The 24,602-nt window shown below is 46.0% G+C and overlaps 1 protein-coding gene across 1 annotated transcript in view; it reads right to left on the bottom strand.

The window, feature by feature from the left end:
- Nucleotides 1–23,072, bottom strand: part of LOC119404181 (beta-1,3-galactosyltransferase 5) — a 36,657-nt gene extending 13,585 nt beyond the window's left edge. Inside the window, exon 1 of the mRNA XM_037670760.2 lies at nt 22,833–23,072. The gene's annotated coding sequence lies outside the window, so the exon portion shown is untranslated. The remainder of the gene's footprint in view (nt 1–22,832) is intronic.
- Between the last annotated feature and the right edge of the window lie 1,530 nt (nt 23,073–24,602).

The raw sequence follows: 24,602 nt of genomic DNA, 5'->3' as shown, positions 1-24,602 counted from the left end.
GCCCATGCGCAAAGCGCGGGGCGCCAGAAGACATGCAGTGACGAAGTGGCGCTCATGCTTGCAAAGACGTGGCTGTAGCACGCTGCTCACGCTGCCCGCCATCTATGCTAACGCCGATCTTTAATGCTGACAGGACAGCGCATGTTCTCGTGTCAATTGAACAAAAGGAATGATCCGCAGCAAAATTAAGCTCCAAAGTTCATCTACTACCATACTTGAAGCCCGACTGGTATTGAGGTAACTAATATTGCTATTTCGATGCGCGGCTTGAAAAAAAAAAAAAGACTGCTTCAACGTTTATTGTTGCTTCTGACTTGTTGGCTGTAATGTTCCAAAATCTCTCTGTCTCTGGCGAGAATTCTATCAATTCTACACAAACTGTATGCACGCGCATTGAACATATAATAATCAATCCGACATGGTTGTGTCCAAATGGTGCCAACAATGGTTCATGGAACTAAATATCAGAATATATAAGGTTATGTGTGTCGCTCGAAACACTAACAGTCCGCCAGGCCCGTAGCCAGGAATTTTTTTCGGGGGAGGCCCACTTGCTGAACACCTTGACTTTTTGAGAAAAACAACCAATTTTTATTTATTTTTGGTAAAAACACCTACTTCACCAAAATTTCAGGAGGGGGGGGGGCTTTAACCCCCCCCCCTTAGCTACGGCCTGCAGTCCGCCTATTCAACTCTTCAATAACGTCCCATCAGAACCCACCACCTGTTATATAATATGTAGGTGAATCTAAACTGTACAGTACACACTGAAAATATTGACAGTGCCAACCGTATGCTTGGATGCTTACGTCGCAACTTTTCAAGCGCTCCTTCCCCAAGTTAAGGTAGTTAAACTTTCCAGTATACCTGAATGTGAACAAACCTTCACTACGCTGCTTCAGTGTAGGATCGTATGATGTACGACAGGAACTTATTGAGAATAAATCGTCTCATTTCATTGTTTCAAACTACAACAACACCGCTAGCATAACAGCCATGAAAGCCAGCCTCTCCTTTATCTCTCTAACTGCGCGTCGAAATTTTGGCCGCGCAAAGCTTATTTCATCAATTATTCTACAGTAGCGTTCCTCACGATCCCTGTATTAATTTTGCCATCGCAATATATGTTGTGTTGCATTGAAGGTAGCACTCCATTCATACAATTTCCTGGTCTTTACTACCGCGCACAGCAAAGGAGTTCAGGCACTTTCCTTGATGAATCAGCGTTTTCATAAGGCATTAACTACCACTGCATAAGTACTAGCTCGCTGTAAGTTTGTCCATTGTTCCTTTTTGCTGCCGTACCATTGTATTAATAAGTGCGCGTTGAAAATGTGTTTGTTTCTTTTTTACGCGCCATGCTTTGTTATTTTCTGTGCGATTTTATCAATTCCCCTCTTCAATGCCCTTGGCCCTTGACGGTAAATAAATAATAGTAAATAAATAAATAAATAAACAAATAAATAAATGCACAATCCGTATCGAAGCAACTCCTACATTGCGCGGTTGCATATTTTACCGCGAGCCCATGTTTAAATTGCATCGATCTTGCTTACAAAGTAAACCTTCGCCTCGACGGAAAGGTACAAGAATTAGCTTTTAACTTTGTCAATAAAGGAATGGAATGACTTACCCAGCACAATTTCTATAGTAACACACTCCACTTTGTCTAATTCAGCATTGCTAACGTATCCTGTCATCTTCAGTGACAAATTTGCTCGCTTATGGAACTAATTCACAATCCGTATTTTGTTTTGTTGGTTGTACAATACTGTAATAACATTTGTCTTGTTACTATGTTTCTCGAATTGCTGCACAATTTCGCTGCATTAACCATCTGCAAAGTTCTGTTTTACTTTATGCTTCCTCCCTATGTAATTCCCCTAATGGGCCCTTAGGGTACTTGAACAAATAAATAAATAAATATTAGCAACTTACGAGTGGCTTGAGGAGGGGAGGGGGGGAGGAATTGTGCTCTTATTCAAAATATTATTTTTTATTGTGTAATAATAAAGAAACATAGTAATACATCGCACGTTTTATTTGACTACAAATATAGCGATAAAATAAATGGCATGGCCACTTTTGGCTACTTTTGGCTACTTTTAGCGTCAGTTCTCGCTCCTTTTCAAATCTACCCAACAGAAACCCTGCACGTCGTAGTTGCGAACTGCTGGTTAATTTTGACCACCTGGCATTCCTATAATGTACACGTAAATCTAAGTGCACCGGTGTTCTTGCATTTAGGTAACATAGAAAAGCGGCCATCGCCGCTGGTAATGGATCCCGCGACCTCTAGCTTAGCAGCCGAACACTTTACCTGCATAGCTACCATGGTGGGTTGCTGATTTCAGATTGATATAGACAGACGGAAAATCAATAGGACTATAAGCAAAAAGCATGAATATATATATATATATATATATATATATATATATATATATATATATATATATATATATATATATATATATATATATATATATATATATATAACATTAAAAAGTAAAAAGTAAAATAGAAAATAGAAAATATTTTAACAGAAAAAAAATTAAAACGAAAGCTAGAATTCAAACGAAAGTAAACGAAGACCAATCGACGAACAATGAGAAATATGGCACAGCTGTCAATAAATAAAAAATGGTAAAAAAAAAAACGCGCCACTGTCGTTATTTAATCAAAATACAAAGATTACGTTTTCTGCCTCTTGTTTTTGTTTTTCATCTACATCGCAGATTGGTATCCTTTGCAGCCGGCTAGCCAACACTAAAGGGCCGCAGTTTATGAGTGATCGCAGAGTGGAAGAGCACGGTCACCTTTGTACTGTTAGGATATTGATGCACACGCGCATCGTGGGAGTGCATCTCGGAGGGTTAGCGTCTCGGAGGGAGTGCATCTCGGAGGGTGTGCATCGACTCCATACATGCGCATGGAGAGAGTGCACCCTTCCGTTAACAGACAGTTCGTTCCGGTAACAGCGCTGAAGGATAACGCAAGCCATATCATGCAGCATTCAATCGACTGGAAGGGACGCTAAATGAAACACGCATGTTGTGGGAGAGCTGTGGCTCTGGCCAAACTGATATGTCTCTGAAAGGCAGAATCTAGCCTGCCACCCCTCGCTTTTCGTCGTCTGGTTGCCACCCTCTCTCTTCTTCGGGAATCCTTTTGCAGCTCACTAGACCGCGCTCCTGACATCACGACATCACATTCACGCGCGTCACAGCGCCCCAGCCATCAAGTGCAAGTCACCCGTCCCCCCAACACAAACTACAACAATTCAAACCTCATTTTTAAAGACGATAGTCTTTCTTGGGATATTTGAACGCAGAAATTTAGGTCTCTCTGTCTTTCTGTCTGTCTGTCACACGATTCAGCCACCCGGCCAAAGTTTAAGCACTTGCTGAACGCCCAGCCATATTTAACTGGTAGCTGCGTTCATACTTGTGAACATTGTCGATCAAAAAGCAAATATTACGCATATCTGAGGCTCAACATCAATACGGAAATATTAGGTGGTGTATTCCTTTACTAGAAAATACATAGATACGTAATTCTAAAGACCCTAGTGTTTCTTAGGCTGCGCTGAAAATGCGACGCTATGGAAGAAAAACTGCGGACGATATGATCCTGCCACCTGGCAGTGGCCCTGGGTTCTGCACAAGCTCATGTTTCCCGACGCCACTGCCAGATGGCGTCAATATCTCACGCAGCGCCTCCTCTATTTTAACAATTCCAGCCAGATGCGGCCGATTCAACATAGAGGAGGCGTTGTCTGGGGCAACCCAAAACATAAATGGCGTGGAGGTACGAACACACGCAATGCCAGCAGTGATAATGCGGTAAAATAAAATCTGTTCAAACAAACCTCCATTGCATTTATCATGCCAGGACGGAAATGGTACGAGAACGGCATCACAGTTGGCCGCGGATGAGACCAGGACTCATGTAGTACGGCCGGCAGAAGACTATCGTCTTTCGACGACATTTGCAGCGAAGCACGCAGATACGCGGCCAATTTTTCCCTCGGGCTGTCGGAGACTGGAATGACCTGGCGTGCTACACTGGACACTGTGAAATTCCGGCATCTTATCAAATTTCGTAATGGTGGCATTTTAAGCCAATCGGAGAGGCCGTAGCAGCCCTCCGAGCCAATCAGACTTGACGAATGGCGGAATTCGACAACATGGCGGAATTTGAGAATGTCCAGAATAGCACACCAGCTGCTACATCGTGTCGAGGGGTGGATCTCGTATAACGTCCGAGACACACGCCAGACGGAAGCTGCCAGAACGAGAACCTCGTTTTTGTGGAGGCTATCGTTTTTATAGCCACCCGCCAAATCATGTGATCAAGTACAGTCAGGTGCAACTGCGTGCCAACATAAATAAGCGTTATCTTAAACAGTAAGTGTACCTATGCGCGCGCGAAGATAGAGAAATCTACTTTGCAGCAACTTGCCCACAACGTTGCTGCCTTAACAAGTCATTCCAAATTTCTGGACACTGTGCAAGTATGTATCCCCGCACCTGCTTTTTATTAGGGCGGAATCCATGGATGCCTCATGAAACGCGAAAATTGACCGACGTCCCACGACGGCGTCCCCCGTTGGCGGCTCAACACGAGAGATGCAAAAAATCATCATCACATGATTATGTCACCATTTGACGTCGTCATGACGTCACATATCGCCAAAAATTTGTGACGTCATCACATGACACCATTGCTTGATCAAAGGTGGGCCGATCCCGGAGACAGGGCAAAACAAGGTGAGATGGAGCTTACAATGCCTCCGATCCTGGAGGCATTGCAAAAGCACGTTAGCTGCAGGAAGCTTTCGGAGGGGGGCTGCGGGAGGTTCAATACATCGACTTCGAAGAAAAAGAAGATGGCTTTCTCCTTCGGGGGACGGAGGCGGATGCATGTGTGGCCCTGTGAGTTTTTGCATAAACATGCTAACCACCACTTAAAGACCCCGAACGGTGCCCTTAAGGTATTGAAAGGAAATAACGCGAAGTCTTTGTACGTCCGCTCTGCCAAAACATTTTTTTCCACCCGCCGAATAATATGAAAACTGGCCGAAACGTACAGAATAAGCTCACGTGACAATAGCCAACTTCGATAGTTCGCCGACACGCTCGCCGGCCGCGCTTCCGCTAAGCTTTCCGCGCACGTATACCACAATAGCTCGCTGACCCGACACGCAGTCTGAAAAATGGCTGCGCGACATGGGCGAAGAGTCCATTCCTACGTGCATAGCGCCACTCGATCTAAGCGCGACGGACAGGTCGTAGCGAATGGGCGTCACGGAGAATTCGTTCCGGAAACGGGAGCTGCATGAGTGCACTTGTTGTCTCCCCGGTGATTGAGGTCTATGTTGCGAGGCAGTCTTTTTTTCAACTGAGCGCGGAATGTTTCAGGTATTCAGGAATCGTCGGAATCGTACGATAAACGGGGCACGTACAAAAATAAAACGAACAAAGAACAACGCAGTGTTGTTAACTGGGTCACGTGGTCGCACTGGGTCATGATGGTGCTGTATCGACACTGATGCTGGGCGAACTAGAATTCAATGGGAGGTCCGAACTCCAAACTGCCTCCAATTTAACTTGACCAGACCATCGCGCCGCGGCGGTCTAGTAGACTGTGGTGCTTGACTGCCGACCCGAAGGTCGCGGGATCGAATCCTGGCCGACGGAGGCCGCATTTCGATGGAAGCAATATTCCAAAATTCTGTGCGCGTAGATTTAGGGGCACGTTAAAGAACCCCAGATGGTGGAAATTTTCGAAGTCCTCCACCACGAAGTTTCTCCTAATCATATCGTAGTTTTCAGAAGTAAGATCCCAACAATTATCACTATCATTATTGACCAGGCCGTCGCCCAGCTTCTTGTCCTACTGTTCCCGCTTCAACAAACAACGTCAGACTCTTCAATGAGCTTTCAGCAGAGCTTACGGCAGCTATTTCATTGAAAAAAATGATCTTGATTTCTTGGCTTCGTAGCACATTAGGCCACAAATCCATGCGAACTTTGTTTCAGCACCTGAAAGCATAGAGTTTGATAGTTATACACTAGAGGGAAATCTGGAGCTAGTGTCTATGGGAGCTGCAACGCATGACGCTTAAGCCAGCATGGAAATGATGGGTAGCGCATGGATTTGCCTATGCTTCGTTCTTTCTGCTTCGTGTGGCTCCGTGCGGCCGGAAGCCGCTTCGTCGCAAGACGAAGTTCACGACGTTTAGCAAAAGTACCGCAGTCTAACTTCATCACCTTGACCTTTCTAGGCTCACCGATTCCAATCAGCCAACAAACTTCACAACGAGCCATTCTGGTATCCGAAACAAAGCCGAAACACAACAACAACCAAAGCCACACGTGTGTCAACAGGGCTTGTTGCTGAGCTAGTTGGTTCATAACTTCAGGAAAACTGTAATGACGCAAAGAAGACGGGGACGAAGCGAAGACACGAACAGACAGACACGGGCGCCAACTTCCAACTGTTTATTATCAGAAACCGCGCCGATTTATATACGCTGCCGAACAAGGTAATCCCATAACAGAAATTGAGACATTGCAGAACTAACAATTCATCATGTGCCATAAATACAGAGACAAGGCATGCGCCGGAACTGCACTAACGCGATCGAACTATGAAAACGTGCCAGCACATATGAACACGTGCCAACCCTAGTGAGAGGCAAAAAGAATATCGCACATTCTAAACTCTACATGTCTAAATGCTATCTTTCAAAAAGATAGCTTCTTTCTCGCTTAGATCGAGAGATGGGGCACTAACGCACTGGCTACCTGCCCTCTTTATTAGAAACGCTTCAATTGTCTCCCTTTCAGTGCGGCTGTTTGCTCTCCTAAGAAACGTGGTTTGGCTGAAGTGTGGCGCACAACCACAGCGCTTGCAGTAGCCTGCCAAGTGCCCGCCCATGTTGCTGCTAACCGCCAAGCGGTGCTCCCTTGCACGATCGTTGAAACACCGGCCTGTTTGGCCGATGTACACCCTACCGCAGCTTAGGGGAATATTATATACCACATTGCTGACACACTCGGTGTATCGCGTGGCGTGCTTCTTGGAGCAGGCAGCTGGCTGCTTATCCGCCATCAAAGGGCAAATCCTGGCCAGTTTGCATGGAGCGGAAAATACAATGCGCACACTATATCTAGCTGCGATCTTCTTTATATTGTGCGAGAGCCGGTGAACGTAAGGAATTACGTGCGTACTCATTTTTTCTTTCGGCTCCTGCACTTTTCTTCCACGTTTCAACTTCTGCAAGAGGCTTTCGCACACACCCGTGATCACGGAGGGAGGAAATCGAGCGTCTTTCAGCCTGTTAATCTGATTACTAAATCCCGTAACAAGACGCTGCTCACATGACTTCATCAAGCTGAATTGAGGCATGTGATAGCTATGCCTCTCTTAGAATGTGCGCTGTCATACGGCACAAGGCTCTTTTTAGTCCTAGGGTTATACATCCAGCACAGGTGGTCCTTCGTGAAACTAAGTTTCAACGATCGTGCAAGGGAGCACCGCTTGGCGGTTAGCAGCAACATGGGCGGGCACTTGGCAGGCCACTGCAAGCGCTGTGGTTGTGCGCCACACTTCAGCCAAACCACGTTTCTTAGGAGAGCAAACAGCCGCACTGAAAGGGAGACAATTGAAGCGTTTCTAATAAAGAGGGCTGGTAGCCAGTGCGTTAGCGCCCCATCTCTCGATCTAAGTGAGAAAGAAGCTATCTTTTTGAAAGATAGCATTTAGACATGTAGAGTTTAGAATGTGCGATATTCTTTTTGCCTCTCACTAGGGTTGGCACGTGTTCATAGGTGCTGGCATATTTTCATAGTTCGATCGCGTTAGTGCAGTTCCGGCGCATGCCTTGTCTCTGTATTTATGGCACATGATGAATTGTTAGTTCTGCAATGTCTCAATTTCTGTTATGGGATTACCTTGTTCGGCAGCGTATATAAATCGGCGCGGTTTCTGATAATAAACAGTTGGAAGTTGGCGCCCGTGTCTGTCTGTTCGTGTCTTCGCTTCCTCCCCGTCTTCTTTGCGTCATTACAGTTTTCCCCACACGTGTGCTCGACGCCGCAAGCACGAACACTAGGCAAATCTATGTACTACCCGTCATTCGCATGGTGACTGAACTATCGCTGCGCCGCAATTCTCTCTAATAAATACTGCAGGAAACTCTGTGCCTGGAGGAAGCAGAATTGGGTGTCCGATTATTGGCACGCTGCACCGCGCTTCCGAACGGTTTAAATCTTTGCAGATTACATAGGCAGCGCTAACGAAGACCATGAAGGAAACAAATACGACAGAACGGGCGCTGAACTTCCAACTAGCGTTCATTAAGCGAACAATCATGAATGCTCCGTGCATCAAGTGCATATGCACAAGTCATGATACAAAAAAAAAGAAAACTTGGAGGATGCTTGAGCTTCGCCTTCAAGAGTAGAACGCGATAGCTAAATCGGGCCACGTGATCATCGCCTTCTCAATTGCTAGCCTCGCTTCGGTTCTCGGTGCATGCCTCAACCGTACCGCTATGGGGACGAACATCTGTGTACTTAGCATTGGCCGTTTAAAGCTATCCTAGAATGCCTGCTGCAAGTACAGTTGCGCAGTGCCCACTACGCCATAATTCTTCCTTTCGCTTATCAGCGAAGGACCCACTACGCGTACGTAAGGCAACGCGCGAACCTACGCAGCTGATCAGTTTGTTCATGCTTTTGCAGCTGATGACGATTAAGTATGTGTGAGCGCTTTGTAATGCGTGGGCCTTTAAAGCACCCACTCGTTGCGCAATTCACGTGTTTTGACGCCTGGCGCGACTCTATACGCTTGTGCCAAAGCAATATTACACGCGTTAAAGAGACTCCTTCCATTACATGGCATTCATAGAGTGTATTTTTTTTTTCGAAGCTGTTTCAAGCAATAACGTGGCGCGGTGGGTAGCACACCCACCTACCACGCAGATGGCCTGGGTTTGATTCTCACTCAAACCGAAGTCTTTTATTACTTATTTTACTTGCATCTTTCTTGAATTTTCGGTCACGGACAAGCTGGTGATTTTTCGCTCACAACCAACGGCGCCGACACCGACACCGGAATTTCTGCGAAACGAGCTTATTAACGCCGTCGCGTTAAAATCGTAAACGTCATCCGCTGGAATGTGAGATGATGCGGCCAAACTATACACGTGTCAAAATGCCTCGCGTAGATCTGCGACGCGCGCCCGCCTCGTTGTAAAACCGCGTTCTCCGGTTACGCTCGCCCCGAGAAAAGTCGGGACCGGGCTGGAGGGTAGACACGACGCTCGTTGCGTTTCGCTCTAGTCCCGCCGTGGTGTTCAATAACTCTTTGACATGCGGCGGGATGGCGACCTTAGCCCAAGTTCTGCGTCCAATCAGCGACGCTCATCTGGCTCGCACACCACCGCTTTCTCTATTACGCTTTCTCCGTTAAGTACTACAGCGACCACGAGGGTTTGTTTAATCATCGATCATGGGCGTTAGTCGTCGGGATGGAGACGTGCCACCAAGCGTCAACGACGGTGCATCCGCGTTAAACGGTGCTATAGCTGTCAAACACCAATATACATTGTGCAAGCCTCTTATATCAATATACAGTAAGCATTAAACTACTTGTGTAAAGACACGTTTTACTTTCGTGTTAAATCGATTCCTATGACGGATCAATCATGCTTTTGTTTTTTTTTTTGTGTGTGTGTGTTCTTCGAATTTCACGGGCTCTCGGCTGGCTTTCAAGAATTTATTGACCTAAATTCCGGGATTTCACGTGAAATAACCACTATATGATTATGAGGCCTGTCGTGGTTGGCGATTTCAGACAGCTTTTGGCCACCTGGTGTTATTGAACATGCACATCAATCTAATTACACGAGTGTTCCGGCATTCCGCCCTCATGAAAATGCGGCCGCCGCGAAGGGGAGTCGAACTCGCGTCCTCAAGCTGAGCAGCTCAGCGCCTTATCCGCTAGTGTGACACGGCGGGCAGATCCGGAAAATAACAATATAATAACAAATAACAACGAGAAAAAATAACAGTCCGACGCGTAATGCCTACGCTAAGTTTACTGAGCCAGCTGCAGAGTTTTCACAGACAAAGCAACTCGAAGCGAATGCTCAACATTTACACAGGGTAACCGTGTATTCGTTAGCTAAAAGCCTTGGAAAATCTATTCGGGTTAACACGAGACAATCACGAGCAGGCAATGCACTCTAAAAAAAAATGCGCGAACTTTGCTTCAAGTCGCACAAAGCTTGCAACAGCGAAGCATGGGCCGTCGTCGGTCTCTGGGCAACCTATTTCTCTATTTCTATTTCTCTATAATATTTCTCTATAGAGCGGGGCGGCCTTCTTTGTTTTTCTTCAGTTTTGTCTTTCTTTCTCCCTCTCTTTCGCTTTTTCTCTCTTCTCTCTGTTTTTGTGCCTTTTTTTGTCCTTGTTTAGTTCTATTTCTTTCTCTTTCTTTGTCTGCATTTCTTTCTCTCTATGTCTCTTTCTCATTCCTTCTTATTTATATTGCTCATTCTCATTCTTTATATGCTATACTGTACTCTCTCCCCTCCTCCTTTCGCTCACCCTCACCCTCACATCTATCCTCCTTACCCTCACTTCCCTTTTCTGACCCCTTGCTACGCGATACTATGCCAGGCTAAGTTATGTTCTGCCAGCGTGCCTGGATAGCCGAGTGGTTAAAACCTCTCGCCTTCGGATCGCTGGTACGGGAAATTCTTTTTCGCCAAGATTGTTTCTCTTTCTTATGTCTTTCTTTTAGGGGTGTCCGAATATTCTAGTATCGAACTCCAATCGAATAACATCTAATGGAATAATTCGATTCGACTTTCGAATATCTAGTATTTGAAGTTTCGAATAATTCGACCGGACAAATATTTAAAGCGCGACAAAGGCCAGTGGTGCAACTTGGTTACGGTGGGGTGGCTAAAAACTAACGCTAACGTCGTTACAGTAGGCGTTACGTTAAGACTTTCACCGGTATCCTGGTTCAAAAGTGAGCGCATGTGTTTTTCTAAAGGAGATTACGTCATTTCCGCTCGTCATGGCTCCAGCAAAGAAGGCCAGGGAGCAGTTGAAGAGGCTGTTGAACTCTTGGCGTCAAAAAATAGCCAGCACACTGAGGTTAGACCTTATAGTCGAGAGGTTCAGAAATATTTCAGTGAGCCCTGATCCCAAGAATGTATGATTCTTTGAAATACTGGAAAGAGCGTGGAGCTGCACTTTATCCAAGTATCGTTAAAATTGCCTTGCGATACCTCCGCACCCCTGCTACCGAGGTGCCCAGTGAGTGCATGTTTTCAACTGCAGGAAACACCGTAACGTCACGGTGAGAGAGCCTGAAGCCGGACCACGTGGAACAGCTTGTGTTTCTGCATGACAATTTATAGCCCTTCGGTAGTAGTTACCCATTGCGTTATGTGCTCGAGGACATGAGCAGATTTAATTATTTGCTTCTTTCTTTCAATTTTCAAAAAAAATCTTTTGTATTCGATATACGATATTTTTGGCCACTAATCGGCACTATTCGATTCGAATTCGATTCGAGATGAAATTTCACTATTCGCACACCCCTACTTTCTTTCTTTCTGTCTCTCTGTTTCTTTGCCTCTCTCTTTCTTCGCCCTCATCCTCACATCTGTCCTTCGCTTTGTGCTTACCCTTTGCTAAACGCCGGAAAACATTCGGCGCACGTGATCTGGGAGCGAACCAGAAGATGAAGAAGAGAGCACGTGCCTGTTGATGATGATGATAAGTTTGGGTCACAACATTTTACGCCTAGCTAGAACAGGTTCGCCGTTAAAAAAAAAGTAGGGGTGACTACTGACTTGCCACGTACACGACTCTGTTTAAAGAGACCCGTTAACTCTCCTTTGATTCCCACGACTCCCCCACGAGAGTATATAATTACCTGGCAAGTCAGGACTCACAAAAAATACTCAAAGGACCTTTTTGTTTTCCTATAGTGTATGCCACTGATGAAGTTTGCAAAGTACACACGCGTATTTTTTTTTTTTTTTTCAGGGAAAGAGAGTATCTTCCCCACGTGAAGATAGCCTGCGCTGAAACAATGACCGAAATGTAGTCTATGAGTTCGCAGATCGCCACGAAAACTCTACAGCAAATATTACCACCAAATAGTCGCGCAGTATTCTTAAGGAATAGCGTCGACGTGAACGAAAATGATGTGTGAAAATAATAAGCCAGAAAAATTCGCTTTCCAGTAGCAATGAAATGCGGCGAAGCTTGTGTGTTGTTCTTTGGGAGCACTTCAGGAACCCCAAGAGGTGGTAATTATTTGACACGCCTAACTCCTGATATGACTTCCGTAACTGGCAAAATTTTCTCTAAATTACTTTTTTCTTACTCGGAGAAACAATTTGGGAGAATGTCGGGGTGTTCCACTAAACGAAGTTTATCGGGAACAATATTGTGTGATGTACAGCATCATCAAAACTCCTTTTTGGACAAGTTGGTTCATCATGGAGCAAGGATGTACCAGCGCGAACAGACAACCACAAGAGAAACGACACGTGCCCACAAGCGCTGACAACTGGATTTATTGGCACAATAACACACCCTGTAAATGCCACGTGGAAGCATGGGAAATAAAGAGGAATGCGATAACAAGGTTTAACAACGCCCAGCGCCAACCACGCAACAAAGCGCTTGTGTTTGTCTTGTGCGTGTCCGTTCGCGCTGGTATACTTCCTTGCTCCATATAGTATCAGTAGTAAAAAGCTCGAGGAGATATGTTTCACAGAAGCATCGCCTGAAACGTTCCGCATACTGCACGGAACAAGATTAACAGCGCACGGCATCTCCCGCGGCTAAGTGCGCCCATATTAACAATTTACGAAAGCCAGACGGACGTGCCGAATTGCGGCGACAACCACGAGGGTTCGTAGGCGAGAGACGCCGCCGTCTGGAGGTGAGGACGACGCGGGAATGTGACGACTGAAGCGACGCGGCCACTTTCTCAACGCCGAGTCGGGTCAAGGAGACGTTTGATGGAACGGCTCCTCCCCTCAGCTTACTTCCTCGATGAATGCACGAGACGAAGAAAAAATGTCACCGCTAGAGGTCACCTCAGGACGTACGTAAGTGAAACCGTAAAGGGAACATCTGTATGACAACACAGGGGTCAGTGGTCCGCTGTTTGGTGCCCGAGCTGTGTGTCTGAGGGCGCAACGAAAGGAACAACGTTAGGGAGCCTACATGAAACTGTAGGCTCCCTAAACAACGCGTGTTCTTCGCTATGTGCATGCTGGTGCCCCAGCGGCGAATACAATAGCCAAAATTAGCCAATATTTACTAACCCTAGCCAGAATTTATCCGACATACGGCAACGCGAGCCGTAAACAAAAAAAAAAGGTTCGAGACGGCCTTAATTTTTGAGTTCGGTGTCACTCGCACGTCGACGTTCGTCTGCCCTGGTGTATTTCCTTTGGCTGACTTTGTGTTTGGTGGCGGAAGATTTCAGGAAACGAAAATTGACAACCACCCGTTTGTAGCACGAAGCCACAAGAAAATCCGTAGATTTCTCAGATAGAAAGCTTCTTAGTTGCCGGAAAATTCGTCCTGGTGCCAGGTATCGAACCCGGGACCAACGCCTTTCCGGGGCTGTCGCTCTACCAAATGACGTAACCGGGAAGATAGCAAGCTAGTGTGGTAGAGCGACCGCCCCAGAGAGGCGCTGGTCCCGGGCTTGATCCCTGTACCAGGACGAATTTTCCGGCAACTAAGAAGATTTGTGTCTGAGAAATCCGTATGGATTTCCTTGCGGCTTCGTGCTACAAACGAGGTGGTTGTCTATTTTCTTTTTCTTTGTTCGACCAATGTTGAACACTTCAAGCACTGCAATTTCACGCGAGCCGTACAGTTTAACTGTTGCCTACGTTACATATATCCCTTCGGTTCACCCTAGTCTTTACGATTTACAGCGGTAATCCTCCAAGAAGACCGTATCAATGTCCTCAAGACGTGTATATAAATATTACGGCCTTATAAGTGAACGTAAGGCGACGCTATTGTCTCGCGATAAACGTATCTTCAACTATCGTTGCTTGTAGCTGCGAATTCTAGCTGTCCGTCATTGAGGTGTACACACCTTTCTGTACCGATATTTTCCAGAATTTAAAGGTCCCAAATTCTTGTGTCTCTACCCGCTAGAACCTTCCGCACTAGCACAAGGTTGTTCAGTCCAATATCCGGCCTGTGTACCTGGTGTCGCTTGTACAATCGGAGCGTCATCGCCTTTCGGTACCTGCTTTGTTCCTGCCGTACGAACATGTATGTAGACAGTCTATAGATTGTCTAAAATTAGGTTTAGGCAGTCGATAGACTGTGTAAATACATTTTTGTAAGGGCTGGTTGGTTTTTCGGTTTTCAAACAGTCGCAGTTTGTCATCGATTCTGAGTTCTTTTTCAGCTCGACCATATTAGATGAAACTTCGCCATAAGCAGCAAAATGTGGGCTTCAGCCAACACTCGTAGTGTGTGTAGTGTGTGTTCTGTTGTGGACCCGTAACTTTTTCTTTTTAACGAACTCGTACGACATATAGATATATGCGGAATTTTTATGTGTGATGACCATGCTTTACAACGAATTATTTTACAGGGAAGTACTAGAGCCTACGGTTTTTTGTTTTCTTCAGCGGGTGGCAAAACAAAAACATAGAAAAGAAATCAACGGGAGTTCAATAGAAAAGTGTACGATTGATCTAAGTTCTTATTTCTGTTGAAGAATTCTGACCTAGTCATCAGAGGTCAATAATATTGCAGACCTGCGTCTCTCCTTGAAGACTTCTTTGTACCTGATCAATCTTATTCAGAAGCAGATGTCAGCAACTTCGTGGTGTTATCAAGACCTTCACAAAGTTAGTTCTCCAGAAAAACAAAAAATAGAGCGCGAACAGCTAGGTCGTGTTCGTTACAACCGCAATAAAAATCTCGCATTCACAAACTACCGCGCAATGTTCTTTCAATGTGAAACCCGCTCAATTTGTACCCTTTAAATGCTAAAACAAGATCACTACACAGATTTCCTGTATAGAGTTGCCATGTACGTCCGTGCTTCAATAGCTACTTGAATTACTTTAATCACATAACTTTTCATCTTTCTGTCTGCGAAATTGTGCTAATCTACCATTACAAAGCAAGCTGTCGGATGAGTCGGTATAGAATTAAACGTCTTGCATCACCGCTGTCATCTTCTCGTCGTTTCTTTTAAAAATTACGGTACTGACTGCGTTCACTAATTTATTTACATTTAATAAATGAAGTTGTGCGCCTAATCTGGCTTGTTTTTATTAAAATTACAGGCGTTCGAGGATATATAAATTCCTTTTAGGCGACACCGGCATCTACTCGCAGATGCGGTGCAAAGAAAGTTTGAAATGATGGCTCCACCAAATACTGTGTTGACAACAGTCTGAATTTCACATACGCACGACCAAGACAAATGTTTCTCAACTGTTCGTTATAGATCGTGAACAGGAATCCTTCATCTTCGAGTCAACGAATAGTCATGTTCAACAACAAGATGGATGTTCATCATGAAAGAAGGTAAAGCGTGCAAACCCGGCCACAAGAGCTGAGAACTGCGGAACACAAACGCGTAATGTTCATGAAAGATATTTTACCAAGTTCGTGTCACGTAGTTCGCGTCAACATGAACATGAATGTGAGCTCCGTGAATGGCTATATGTTAGCTCCGTGAATGTTAACATGAACATGAATGTTTCTTTATTTATATGTTGTTTAGCAAATGTTAGCGCTTTATATTGTCGGTTACTCTTTTTCACAGACAAAATATTCGGGCAAATCACAGCAATGAAAAAAAAAAGATTACATGAAAGAGCCCATAGGGAGAGTCAGCCAAGCCATAGAAATTGTCATGTATACACGAAGTCAATTCACGTCGCGACACGAAAACGAACACAAAATACGCTCAGTCACATATCACCGTAGTTCGGGTGAAATTCAGTCACATGCACACCGTGTACGCTGAAAATAACGCTACACATGGTGAATGTTTATGTTCATGTTGACAAGCTCCGTGAATGTCGATATAACATGTTCACGTTGGCCAGCTACGTGAATGTCAACATAAACTTTGATGTTCACTGTTGAGATTGACGGAGCTCACAGGCACACACGCAAGAGCTGGTTGAGCGCGGCAGCGAAAGTGCTTGCGGAAGCATAACTATGTGAAAAACCTTGAAACAGTCCCTCTGGGTCGTTGTACGCAGGCACACTTGCTAAGCCTAAACCCTACGAAGCTTCTAAGCCGCAACGCACGTACTATCCCAACCATACCGACCCGTGGAGGACATCTTTCTCGGGTGCATATACCTCAATATTTGCGCACGTGTGTAGCGTGACTGTGTATCTATAGAGACTGAAACAGTTTCATTTAATCCTACAAGCACACAGAGAGAACCTCATTTCACTAATGCGTGTCCGTATTGACGGGGCGAGAACCCCGACGTTTATATACCGTAACGGCGCGATTCTGAGACGGAGCTTTTCCGAAGAGCTGCTGTTTAAAGGAGCCCCATACAACTCTGCGTTCAAAGACGAGATAGCTCTTTATTTCAAGCCTGCCCTACCCTTCCTACGGGCTTTATATCCACCTCGCCACTTATTTCTCCGGAAAACACGTGGACAATGTCAGCTGTAATGATCGAGCCTAGCAGGATTTCGCGCATTTCGGCTACATGCTGTTATCTCCGCTTGCGCAGCCAAAAACGCACAAAGCGAAGTCCCGTAAGTTACACACGTGCGCACACAACGGTCATGCGAGACAAGGCACGGTGGTGTTACTGCATGACAAAGCGGGGTAGGGGAAAATTCGCAATTGAAACCACTCGACTTCACAGGAGGTTTTCAGAGTCCTAGATTGGGAAAAGTCAGGGATACCAGTTAACGGAGAGTACCTTAGTAACCTGCGGTTCGCTGATGACATTCCATTGATGAGTAACTCAGGGGACGAATTGTAACTCATGATTACTGAATTCGACAAGGAAAGCAGAACGATAGGTTTAAAAATAATAGGCAGGAAACCAAAGTAATGCGCAGCAGTCTCTGAAGAGAACAGCGATTCGCAATAGGTAGAGAGGCACTGGAAGGGGTAAAGGAATACGTCTGCTTAGGACAGGTAGTAACTGCGGAGTCGAACCATGAGGCTGAAGTAACTAGAAGGATAAGGATGGGATAAAGGACATTCGGCAAGCATTCTCAAATCATGAATGGTAGTTTACTATTATCACTCAAGAGGAAGGTATATAACAGCTGCATCTTACCGGTACTTACTTACCTGGAGGCTTACAAAGAGGGTTAAACTTAAATTGAAGACAACGCGGCGAGCAATGGAAAGGAAAATGATAGGTGTAACTTTAAGGGACAAGAAGAGAGCAGAGGGGGTCGGGGAACAAACGGGTGTTGCGGACGTCTTAGTCGAAATCAAGAAGAAGAAATGTACGTGGGCAGGGAATGTATCGCGTAGGCAAGATAACCGCTGGTCATTGAGGGTAACTGACTGGATTCCAAGAGAATTAAGGGAAACGCGCGAGGGAGAGACAGAAAGTTAGGTGGGTAGATGAGATTAAGAAGTTTGTAACCTGTATAACGTGGCAGCAGCAAGCACAGGACCGGGTTGATTGGTGGAACATGGGAGAGCCCTTTGCCCTGCAGTGGACGTAGTCAGGCTGATGATGATGACGAAGATTATGACCCCTCGTACATAGGCGTGCGCACAGGGGGCGGGGGGGGGGGGCCGCCCCCCTATTTACCTATGAGGGGGGGGGGCGAACAATCTGCACCGTACATTGACCCTTCTAGTCACCTAAGAGGGGGGGGGGCGCAAAATCTGCCCCATACATTGACTTAGTAGGGTGGGGGGGGGGGTGCTGCGATGAACCTTTGCCCCCCCTGATGGGAACCCTGCGCACGCCTATGCCCTCGTATATGGACCAATCGAGCATAGGTCGGCAAACTCACTCATGAGTCGACTCACTTAGGCTCACTCAGACTCGGATCGAGCCGTGAGTCTGAGTCGTAGTGAGTCCGGGTGAGTAATATTTTGGTGAGTATGACTTCGAGTGAGCCCTAAGCGCAAAATATATTTGTTGAGTGAGTCTGAGTGAGCTTCACACTTCTTTGCTGACCTACGGTTCTATCTACACAACTTCAGAATTATACTATCAGCCATATGTCGGTTCTCGTTTATACTCCCGCCGACTCACACATACATCAAAGCACTAGTGTTCATACGCCAGCTCATTATTGATTATTCAGAGACGTGAGTTACGTATAAAGGGGATTATCAGAGACGTGAGTTACCTAGAAAGGAGGGGGTGCGAATTAACCCCCCCCCCCCCATCCCCATCCCCCGCAAACTTTTTCACAGGAAGTTATCTCGTGTGAGTCACCACTTTCAATAAAGATCTCCTTACTGGATTGCAGCCACTGAGAACTCATATCTGAAGGTTCGAGATCAAAAGGCGCCAAGTATAGCACCAAATATGCGAGATATTGGTGTTAACGAGCATTGACACCATGGCCAGGAAAGCCAATTATACGCTAACGGATTCATGAGTTGACTCACAGACTGAGATAGAGCCGTCAGTCTGAGTCTGTGTGAGCAATATTTTGGTGAGCTTGAGTCCCACTGAGTTCGACTGAGAAAAATTTCAGTGAGTCTGAGTCCGAGTGAGTCCAGTTGAGGAAAATTTTGGTGAGTCTGAGTCCGAGTGAGCTCTAAGGGTAAAATATATTTCATGAGTGAGTCTCAGTGAGCTCCACATTTATTGCCGACCTATGAAATCGAGAGCTTATAACGCGTCCGATGATCTACCAAATGAGCTACGGCTAATACTCCCAGGTTTAAATACGCGTATATACAGTGAAACCTCCGTGATACAAATCTCACGGGACCACTTAAAAATATTCGTATCATCCGAAATTCGTATCACCAGAAAGCACATAAAATTAGCATGCGACAAAAGAAAGCTGGCGTTCATTTTCATTTATTGTTTTTCAGGGCCGCGGCAACGTCAGGAAGAACCCTGAATGATTGTCAGTTAAGTTTTTAGATGTCCGCAATCATACTAACACTCGTAAATATAAGGACCGTACGCGCGTGTTTAATTAATGAACCAAGTGCGTTCTGAGCCGCGGCAGCAGTAGTCCCTTCCAAATTTTAGTACGTTCTTTTTTTGCATGACACCGGAGTACTACAGCGCAAGTAACAAAAGAAGCGCTTTGGCACGATGGATCAAGGCCACAATATTACAGAACCACGGTCCTGTGTTCTGATTTTGTTATCGCGTAGGTATTGGGGATGTTTTTTGAGAGATTTACGACCGTGCCCGCACAAGTGCGACCTCAACGGTCACGCATGTTGACGTTGTGAGGCCTGACTCCTTCGCCAAGACCGTCCTCGCCCTTTTCGGTCCTCGTCCACCTTGAGAAAAGTGTTTTTCTTACACCGTAATTCTGACGATTTGGCGGTGCAGCGCGCATGCCCACTCTTGCATTCCCGCGCTCGCACGTGCTTGGTACGTCTTCCGCTACAGGGCGGACAGCACCTCTTCGTGCTTAGGCGGTAGCGTACGTTCGTATCAAACGTCGCTGGGTGAAAATCAGTTCGGAGCATCCGTACTCCATTAAGTTGCAGGCAATGCGCCTTGGCGGGGACCAACGAAAAAGTCGTACCACCCCGAAATTCGTATGAGCTGTGATCGTATCACCGAGGTTTCACTGTACCCCATAAGGTGGAGGGTGGGACGACCGACGCCGTAGCCTAATTGGTAGAGCACTGGACGCGTTATTCGGAGGTTGCAGGTTCGGTCCCTGCCAGTGGCAAGTTGCCTTTTCGTCCACTTTAACTTCTTCACATTTACATCATAATTACTGCGAATAACGTCCCCTATACTTTCCTTGGCTTGATTGTCTGTTGGCTCTCATTAAAGTTATATCTAACAAAGAAAACGGGTGCTTAAATTCCCATTCTTTCGATTTTCGTCACTGGTTATGTGAGAACTCTACCCAGCGTGTTTAATTGCAAATGAGGCTTCAGCCATATCTGGAAGAACCCGTACTTGATTACTTGTCGCGAAGATGGCGGCGAGCCGGCTCACGGTTCGAAACGCTAGTCTACGCGTAGTTGAAACGGTATTAAGCGCTTATTACGATATTCAAAAATAGGAAATCCTTGTAGTTACAATAAAAACTGCCAAGGAAGCAAGCCCTGCATGTTCTGACGTACGCAACCGCCACTGTCGAGACGTACGTTTCAGTGTTCCTAGTTGTTTTACCACGCCTCCTGAGTTCAATTGCCACCCTTCCCCGAGGCTCGGTTTTATTGAGTTTGCTAGACTAAAAACTGGGTTTTATTACGAAGTCGTCAGTTAAAGAACCACCAGGCGTCCAAAATGTGCAGTTGTTCACTACACTGCCACGCGCGCTCCTTTTTGTATTTCTACGTAACCGGTTCGTTAAATGCACGGCCACTGCATTTCAGAAACCGCGCCCGAATGTCTGGCAAGCTTCCAGATTATTTTAGAATCTTCTGATAGGCTTGAGCGCGCAAACGCGAACAGTTGAGTTTATTCTGGAACTAGCGCGGCCACCAGCGATAAGACTGGAATGTTCGACGCCACATGCATAAATGCCGGCGCGCCAAACCGCAGATCACATTATCGACCGCCGACGCTCTGTTCGCCGTTATCAGTGCGCAGCTTGAAGAAAAAAAAAATGGCAATATGAATTTGTTAAACCTGTTGATGGTTCTTAATAATAATTATTGGGGTTTAACGTCCCAAAAACCACGATATGGTTATGAGAGACGCCGTAGTGGAGGGCTCCGGAAATTTCGACCACCTAAATCTAAGTACACGGGCCTCAAGCATTTTCACCTTCATCGAAAATGCGGCCGCCGCGGCCGGTATCCGATCCCGCGACCTGCGGATCAGCAGTCGAGCACCATGACCACTAGACCACCGGGGCGGCTCTGTTTGTGGTTATGTTACGCAAAACACGAAAATTAATTTTCATTTACCTTTGACATTTCTAAGCCTTCATAGCGCAACCTTTCTGAGGCGTTTCCTTCCACTGAAAGGAAGAGTTCGTTAGTGGATTTTGGGATGTAAAAGTGATGCACTTGAGAAGCTGAAGTTTTAACGACACCTGCGTCGTCGACGCCTCGCCTGCAGTTTGGACAAGGTATATTCAATGTTTGCACTGTTATACGCGTACACTTAACGCATGTTTTAATGGGTAATGCCATTCCAAAGTTCCGATTAAATATTTCATTATTTTTTTGCGATGTTGGTATTTCTGAGATTACAACACTGATATTCGGCGTCTATCAACATCTGTCAACGTGTCTATGCGTCATCTGTGCTGTTCTACATGAGGCGGTTATTCTGCAGTGAAACTCAGTTGCTGATTGCACGAAGCTTTACGTTCTCACGTTCCTTGTCTTTCCCACGCTCCCGTCTAAGAATCTGCAACATTCGAGCAGTCAACCCATGTAGCAGCACTGTATCCTCTTCACTACCAAACAAGGATTTTCATTTCATTTTTTATTTATTTACCACTTCACAGAGCAGAGGTCATGGGAAGAAAAAGCTCATCAGAGCTTGACTAGGCTTCCCAGCATGTTACTGTTCAGCGTCACACAGTGGCAGTACACACACTTTGTGCAAACAACAACAACAAAATGAAACCATTCATTATATGTGCATAGTCATCAACATATGAAACAAGATCAGCACTCTCCCGTTACTTTATCAAGGCAACTCCGCCTTTGCTTGTACGAGTCTCATGAAAAAAACGCTTGAACCTCAGACCTACAACATATGTCAATATCAGCACCATTTCGTTTTAAAACATTTAAAACAGAGAGTAGAGTAATTCTTAACATTTGGGCACCGTAATTCGTGCGTGAGGATTTTACTCTGAATTTTTTTCATAAGCCGAATAGGGTACACGGAAACGGATTCGGCTAGTTCTGCTATTTCGTTAAGCATCGATATATTATTTTTTTATTTCATATTTATATCGGAGAACTAGGCGTAATTTGTAGGTAGAAAGAAAAGAGATGCAGTTTGCAAAATTTTATTTCACGCGGTTCCACAAGTGGAAGAAAAAACATGGCGACAAAAATTTCATTTTCAGGGGGTAAGACTCGAAGTCCACAAACGGGGACTTTAGTAGGAAGCATGGCAAAAACACTGCCGATAAATGCGAATAGTGGCTTTCAGTGCTTCAAATATTCGTAAATGATTCCCAAAGACCAAAAACGTAACTTTTCTTCACGCTATAGTTCGTATGCGAAAAAAAAATGTATGGCAGAACTTTACGCAGCTTGTCCTAAGCAATCTCACGCTGCACAATCGGCGCAACGCCGTTTTGTTTTGTGTGCACACCACGTGCTAAAGCGGACTTCCGCTGCTCACTCTTGAAATATGGGTAAAGGACACACTTGGCGACAAAGGTGTCAGTTGTCGATTATACTGATGATATGATACCGGTGATACGGGTGATTCGATGATACGCGTGTAGCGAAGAGTGACTCACGTGGTGTTCGACTGTACTGTATTTGCACATCTTCTGTTCCACCGAATAACATTTCGTGCCCTTACTATTATAATTTTTTATTGCATATTTCGACTGCTAAGCGAGAAAGAGCAGCAGATGTTAGTACAGAGGCACGAACCTCTCCCTATTCATAATTTCAATAATAAGAAGTGGTGTATGCATCGTCCTTACCTCCCGTGACGATGGCCGCCGCCAGGAGCCGCAGCTGTATCAGGGACAGGAGGCCGACGAACGTCGTCAGTAGTTCCGCTTCGCGAAGGTTCTGAGCGGTGGACATGGCCGGCTTAGTGACGGCCCGTCTCGCCTAATCACTCGCTTCCTGCGCCTTTTTTTTTTTTTTTGTCCACTGCCGTCGTCTACGATGGAACACTCCGTACGACCTCGTAGCCTCTACATGGATAAGATCCCCGCAAAGCTGCACGCGTCCGTCGTCAGTGACATGCCGGACCCACGACCCTGGCGAAACCCCTGTTGTGGCATCACTTGGGTAGACGACGTCCTGCAGCTTCCGTGAGATTAAGCCTCAACTCGGAATCGATTTGGCTCTTGAGTCCGGATTAATGCCGACTACACGGAACCGGAGTGGGTTTCGAACGGCTACCTTCGTGTCCGAGTTGCACTTTCGGGAGGCGTGCCGACGTCAGCGCTCATCGTGTAGCGCTTTTTAGCGCACTGTTTTTCCTTTTCTTCTTGTGCGTGGTTTAAGAGAACCTCATCTACAAATAAGGGTCAAGTTAACGCGCCTCTTCACTCGTGATTGTACTTTTCATTGGCCAGGAGTACCCTCGCTAACAATATGACAATATAGCGAGTGCATGCAATCAATTTTTATGAACGTTTACGCATTGTAAAGTATCTTAAAACAGTGCATCAAGCTCGGAAACTGCTATTACGTGCCTTAGTACTGAATCTAGTTCTGAGGCTGGCGCTACGGTTTGCGACCGCTGTTCCTCAATCCACGCGGTTCTTGTACCATCATGTATCCTTAGCGCTGCAAATTTTCTGTAGTGCGGTAGTGAAGACACGTTGTTGCATTGAAAACAAGAAAGCGAAATGACGTTTGCTCGTGCTCAACGGCCTTACTGTCGGTTGCTAGACTATAAACGCCTGAGCGAACGGGAAAAACACGAGGACACCTAGCACCAACATTCAGTTCAACAACGACTCTGAAGTCTCCGAGGATGGATATACACACCTGCGGCGTTCATCACTGTAATCTGTTCCGTTGCGAAGTCCCTGTCATACATACTTCTAAACAAGCTCGCCTAATAACTAACATTATCTACACTCATTTTACGACTTGCCAACCTAATTCGTCCGAGTTATTCAGCTAAAACGACGACAGCTAGCTCGACGTCATCGTCGCGCCATTCGTGAAGAAACGAGGCTAGCATGCCCAACCGCTGGGGCGAGAATATTGTCTTCTCATGTGCCTTCTTCCGACATTGGTTGTGAGGGTCGAATATTGCGATTCAGAACCGCCGCGCTGGCCTTGGCTTAAAACTTCGCAATGTTCTGGTCTTCTCCGCGCCGTCGCCTCACTTGCCCCCCACTCGAAGATCCTGCTTCAAACTTCACCAGAACCGGGCACTGGAAGTGAAGGGCGTTTACAGCTCCACACAGAGTCTTCCTACGACGCTCCTTGAAAGATGTAGAACTTCTGCGTACACAAGTCTGTGCACTGCTTCTCACTGTCCGCAACTTCGCTCAAACTGTTGGTTAGGAAGCGGCATGCTCTCACGAGTACCTGCTCTTTCCGCGATGCAACGGTGGCTCCGGGATCCGCTACGCGTGATGAGTATCGGAGCTGCCGGAGCGGCAGAGGAGCGTGATGGCTCGTCGGCTACTGTCACGTCGGGCAATGAGCGGAGTGCCGATCTCACTTGAGCGCGGGAGGTTTTCGGCGGGAGACGCGCTTTCGGTTGCCTAGCGACCGGCGGA

This window comes from Rhipicephalus sanguineus, chromosome 9 (genome assembly GCF_013339695.2).
Source record: "Rhipicephalus sanguineus isolate Rsan-2018 chromosome 9, BIME_Rsan_1.4, whole genome shotgun sequence".
Lineage (NCBI taxonomy): Eukaryota > Metazoa > Arthropoda > Arachnida > Ixodida > Ixodidae > Rhipicephalus > Rhipicephalus sanguineus.
Note: the sequence above shows the minus strand (reverse complement) of the source record. Positions and strands in the feature narration are given on the sequence as shown.